At 34.0% G+C, this 6,000-nt stretch overlaps 1 long non-coding RNA gene across 1 annotated transcript; it reads right to left on the bottom strand.

Annotated features, from left to right (window-relative positions):
- Positions 1 to 527: 527 nt before the first annotated feature.
- Positions 528 to 2,445, bottom strand: LOC131022515 (uncharacterized). The gene is made up of 5 exons (XR_009101309.1): positions 2,292 to 2,445; positions 1,991 to 2,156; positions 1,675 to 1,805; positions 1,483 to 1,546; positions 528 to 1,210 (listed from the first exon to the last, which is right to left on the bottom strand). It is a non-coding gene; the product is annotated as an uncharacterized LOC131022515 (long non-coding RNA).
- Between the last annotated feature and the right edge of the window lie 3,555 nt (positions 2,446 to 6,000).

Raw genomic sequence — 6,000 nt, 5'->3', positions numbered from 1 at the left:
ACTACATACAATACTATGCATCCTATCATGATACGAGTTTATGCTATATGTGAGAATCTTTGATCAAAATAGTCTAATTGTTTATTGGTTAAATAAAATGGCCTATTTAGTTAGCGGGGCAGGAGAAATTATTCAAGAAATGATAACTTATTGGTTGTATGTATAAGAAAATTATTACTTTCATCGTTTTGCACTCTATTTTGTAGCATTTACCTATACAAATGTCTTAGGAGAGAGCCAAAGGTACTTAGATTAGATCACTCACTAAAACCATAAGAACATAAACCAAAAAAACACAAAATAATAAGAAATATACAGATGTCAACCAATGATTCCAAAAATGTCAAAAATAAAGCACAGAACATGATTTTGAGAAAATTTATAGAAAATAACTTACTTTAGCATTATGTTTTGAATCCATATCAAACAATCTTCTTAAATTAGGGAAACTATTAATATAAAAAATTAGCCAGAACATGATTTTATGAATGAGAGAAATATTTTACTCTCTTAAACACAATAAGGAATAGTGGAGTACTATAATAAATTATGAATATTGTACAAATGTAGAGAAACATGTTGAATTGCTTGTAACTCGAATAACATCCATTTTCCTATAGCATAAAAAAAGTTACTATTCTTCTTCAAAGATTGCAATGCCCCAATTCCTTCAAGGTCTTATGGAATTTCAATGACAGTCACCAAAGAGTAGAGCTCCTCCTTGGCATCTTCATCACCATTCATTTTTCGATATTTGAACACTAATCCTTCTCGAAACACTGCGTATACCATGGCTTCAAATATGCTTGTTCAACTTGACATAAACTCTCATATGTGTAGTTCCCATGGCTTTCTGGGCAAACTTTCAAATTTCGTTTATAGAATTTGGAGCCTTATTCTTGAAGATGATGCACCATATACATAACCATGCTAATCATAATGTTGGTATACAATAGTACTGACAACTGAAAAAATATGTATGCAATCACCAAAGACAAAATCTAAAACCTCCATTCAAACACATATTCACCCCAAATCACAACCCATGATATAATTTGCTTCACCAAGCCAAGATTATTGTCCTGGAAGTTGAAGAAAGACTCACATCAGACTTATAAGGAAGCACAGGAATGAAGAAGGCTTACACTTTCAAATTTGTCCTTATTTATCTGGACACACTTTTCAACCTCTGATGCTTTATGTGGTAAGACTGCTCATAAAACAAAATTACACAAATTAATGAATTTAACAACTGAAAGTTAAGCAATAAACCAAAATCTGAAGTCTCATTGCGTGGAGAAAATCGATAAAATAAATCATGTTAATCCCAGTTCCATATTGTATTTGAAGCAACCTAACAGTACAGAGTATTCAAAACTTTTATATACACCTCTATCATAATTTAGTCCTCTTTCTTTGAAAGAGATAAGCAAAAAATAATATAGATGAGTAATGAAAAATGGTGCAATTCATAATAGTAACCTCAAGCTTTTTACTTGCCTCATCACTAAATTTATCTTCCGACCTTGAATTGCCAATGCTTCAACTTTAACCATAAAAATGACATTCCATCAATCAACAGAAAATACTTTGTCCAAAAATTAGATCATAAGAATCTGTAACCAATATCTATATTCTCAATTATAGAAGATGAAAGATCGAAGAACTTTTCACCTTATTGAAGTATTTCATCAAACACTTGGCAGGCTTGATCGTGCTGCCCGCATCTCCTCAGAAGAATAATGAGCTTCATACATCCCTTCTTTCAGTTGGTAAAAAGGTTGCGCCTTTCACATCTCAAACACCTAAGAAATAGATTAAATTTTAGGAAAATTAAGAAAAAACTGAAAACCTGAAGGGGTTCAGAGCCACTGTTTTTTGTCGATGGCGTAGGAGAGAGATTCGGTGGCAATATTAGCCCATGCTTTGGAATTGTTCTTGTTGTCCAATTTTTTCTTCACGTTTTTAATGGGCTTCTTCTTTTCAATACCTGCATAGTGGATGTTTGCATTTGAGTAGGTATTCAACGGCCTTCCAATGCTTCTTATTGGGCATTCGATGTCGATGATGCAGGAGCGTGGAGCGGTGGAGCACAACATGTGAAATTTGTGGAGCGGCGGGGGTGCGGTGGTTTTGACAGTGGTGGAGAGAGAGGCCTGGAGGAGAAAGATAATTGAAATTAGATTGGGAGGAATATAAAAAATAAAAAATCTAATAGAAATAGGAGATGGCGATGAAGGTTTCTGTATCAGTCGGTTGAGAAAGAGGAGAAATTGAAAGCGCGACTGCACCTTTTCAAGAGAAGCAGTCAGTTACCAGAATTTGTGGGATACTGGGTTGGTTGATTATGAAGAGCAAGAGTTTTACAATGGTCAAATTGAGAGAATCGTGGGAGAGAGAGAATGATTAAATTGAAAGAACGTGAGAGAGAGAAAAAATAGCGGTAAAAAGTTACCGTTAAACTGCTCTTTTATATAATATATAGATTCATGTGCATCGATCCCAATTAAATTTACACAAATTTTCTTCCACGACTGTCTGTGTCTTGCGTTCATATGTAAAAAACATCTTTTTTAAATTTAATAGTCTCTGTATTTGATAAAATACAGAGAGTATTTGATGAAATTGATTATCATTTGATTATTATATAAATTTTTTAAATATAATTAAAAATACTACTCCCTCCGTCCATCAAAGATATGTCACTTTATTTTCGGCACGGGTTTTAATAAAATGTGAGTGAAGTTGGTAGTGGAGTAAGAGTCCCACTTTAAATGTGAGTGGAATGGTGTGGACCCTACTACTAAAAATGAATGTGGCATATTTTTTGTGGACGGATGAAAAAGGAAATTGTGGCATATCTTTGGTGGACGGAGGGAGTATAATTTAAAGATAAATATATTTTAGTTTAATATAAAAAATAATAAAGAATAATTCATATTAATAAAAAATAATATTATGAAAAAAGAAAACAATATAAGTTAAAAGATAATTGAAAAAAATAGATTTATTCAAAAAAAAAAGAGGAGAGAGGAGAGAGAATTTTCTTAAGTTTTAATCTTTAAATAAATATAATTTCTATATTTTAAATCCAATATTTACATAACATATATCAAATTAAAGCTCTTGTCATGATCTTTAATTTGATATGCATATCAAATATGTTATAATTAGTCGAATTTTATAATTTTAAAAAAGAAATAAAATAGAAAAATAAGAAGTTAAAGAAAAAGAAAAAAAAAGATGTATAGCTTATAAATAAAATTGATTTGAAATTGAAAACTTCCTTTTTAATATAGTATAGATGAACATTTATTTTATATGATTGAATATTTTTACCAAATATGTGCAGAGTAATATGTGCAGAGTAGAGAAAGGATACAAATCAGAGGAATCATCCTCACCAGAGGAATCATACTGGTCAGAAGAATCATTCTTACCAAAGGGATTTCATCCATCAGAGACAACTCATCCACCAGAGGAATGGCTCTTGCCAGAGAAATCATCATCGTCAGAGAAGTCACCCACGCCAGAGAAGTCCTCCACACCAGAGAAGTCATCCACGCCAGAGAGATCACCTCCATCAGAGGGATCGCCAGAAACGCGGAAGACTTCCCGCGTGAAGATGAAATTCCTGATATACCCTTCGACCACGCCAAATGCATGCGCTTACACCAATTTTACCATTTTACCCTTCCCTGTATTCTATAAATAGGCTTGGCACTCGTGTTTTGTATTTACGTGATCTCATATCTTTGAATACAACAACTACTTTCTCTCTCGAGCAAGATTTCCGATCATTTTACTTCGTCTTCTTCAGTCAATCGCATTAGGTATAGCTTGTGATTTCATTTTATAGTTTAGGTGTTGGTTTCGTGAAACACCATACACTAATAGTATTTCAATTTTATTCTTGTAATATGATATGAATCAAGTAAAACTAACTCAAATACTAAAAGTTATTAATAATCTTGAGATATCCTAAAGTTTCAATCCAAAATATGATCTTTTTATCATTTTGGTCCGTTCACAATAAATGTTGTTTCCATTTTAGATATACACCCTCATTCACACATTATTTAAACCATTTATTAATTAGTAACAAATCAACTTAATTAGTGTGTCCCCTATCTTTCTTCACTTTATACATATCTCTCAATATATTTTTTAAAATTTGTGATCGTCAACCCACACCACACTAATCTCATACAGTCCAACTAGATGGACTCAATACCAACTCTATTTCTTCTTTTTTTTTAAAGGACCAACTCTATTTATTTACTTCGTCCCAACTAAGTTGATCAATTTTCTTATATTAATAAATATGGTAAAGAAATATACCATCATTTATTCAATTATTACCAAACACACTTAAAACACTAATTTCTTAAAGGAGTATCTGTCTATAAACACTGAAACTTTGTATTCTTTCTGATTTGCACCCGTAGAATTTTTGTCCTCAAATCGTTGTTGACATGATAGCCGAATTGAGAGGGAAGTTTGAAGTGCATAATGAAGCAAATAAGTTGTTGTCAATGTGAGATCTAGAACATGTAATTGTAGAGTTTGGGAGATCAATTCAACTGTCATATCAACAACAATTTTTTTTGGGGGGAAGGGGGTAGGAGATTTGCAGGGTGCAAAATCAGAAAGAATACAAACTTTAGATATTCATAGACAGATTTTAAACTTGGAGTGCAAAACAAGAAAATGAAAAAAGTTCGAGTATTTACAGACCAATGCCTCTTTCTCAAATTCTATGCCGAAAAAAAGTTGATCAACTTAGTTGGGACAAGGAGAGTTTTTTTTTTTTTTTTTTTTTTTTTGAAAATTTTATCTTAAGCTGATATGAAGAATGAAATATTTTAAAATTTATAATTATAGAAATGTCAATTAAAGAGAAAATGACAAATTATTATTAATCATTCTAAAAAGGAACCTCGTGTCTGGCCAGTGGCCATCCCAACTTAGAACTGTTAGAACCGGGTACACGATCGAGATATTACAAAATAAATATTTTGAGATATTACAACTCAAAATAATTGAAAATATTACAAAGAAAATAATTTGAGAAATTACAACTCAAATAATTTTGTACAAGTGAAATATACTGTATAAATAAATTATACGTATAGACTAAGTCGAGTCGAGATAAATCTCTTCCCGCAAGAAGATTATCGCCCCGGTAGTGCTCTTCGGTTTAGGCGTATCTTCCCCAAAGGTAAAACGACTTCGTCTCGTCGGATGTAGCACCACAATCCGGCGAGCTCCGGCGAACTGAATAGGATCAAGAACTGAGCACAAGTGTTGTGCAGAGAGTGTGTGTGTAGAAATGGCAGAATGCAGTATTTCTTTTTGTATGTTACTGCAAGCTCTCCAGAGGCCTATTTATAGGCATGTGGTAAGTATGAATTCAAGACCTTGAATTCTACTCTGACGGCTGGAAGTCGTAAATGTTGAAGATGATGGCCGGTGGGCGCAGTCATTGAAGAAACTTAGCTGCAAAATTGAAGTTGCCATGCAGAAGTCGTAGCTGGCGTGTTTCTGCTACTGCCTCTTCTGCTGCTGCTGTCAACTGTTGCTGTGGGCTGGGCTTGGGTAAAACAATCAGTTGGGCCAAAATAATAAATCATGTTGGGCTAAAATAAAAGCCCAATGGAGTTGGTCCAAAAAATAGTTTGGGCCCCAAACACCACCCCAAAGCACCAATTGCCAAGATCCAAGTCCTTGGCCGCGGCCCGTACCCGACCCGCCCGTCCGGCGGCGACGACGGCGTCGTCGTTCGATCGATCGTCGGCGGCGGCGCGCGTGTGTGTGTGCGCACGAGGCTAGTACTTAGATCAAGCCCACTAGCAAGCCCACAAGTCAATTTATCAACTCCATGTGCTTTGCTATTCTTATACATGAAAAACATCTCTATGTTTTCCAATGTGGGATAGCATAACAAATGTTATTTTCCCTCTTCAACATCCAAACTTTGACATACAATATCTCACTCAT

Source organism: Salvia miltiorrhiza, chromosome 4, assembly GCF_028751815.1.
Source record: "Salvia miltiorrhiza cultivar Shanhuang (shh) chromosome 4, IMPLAD_Smil_shh, whole genome shotgun sequence".
Taxonomy (NCBI): domain Eukaryota; kingdom Viridiplantae; phylum Streptophyta; class Magnoliopsida; order Lamiales; family Lamiaceae; genus Salvia; species Salvia miltiorrhiza.
This window is presented reverse-complemented; position numbering and strand designations above follow the sequence as displayed.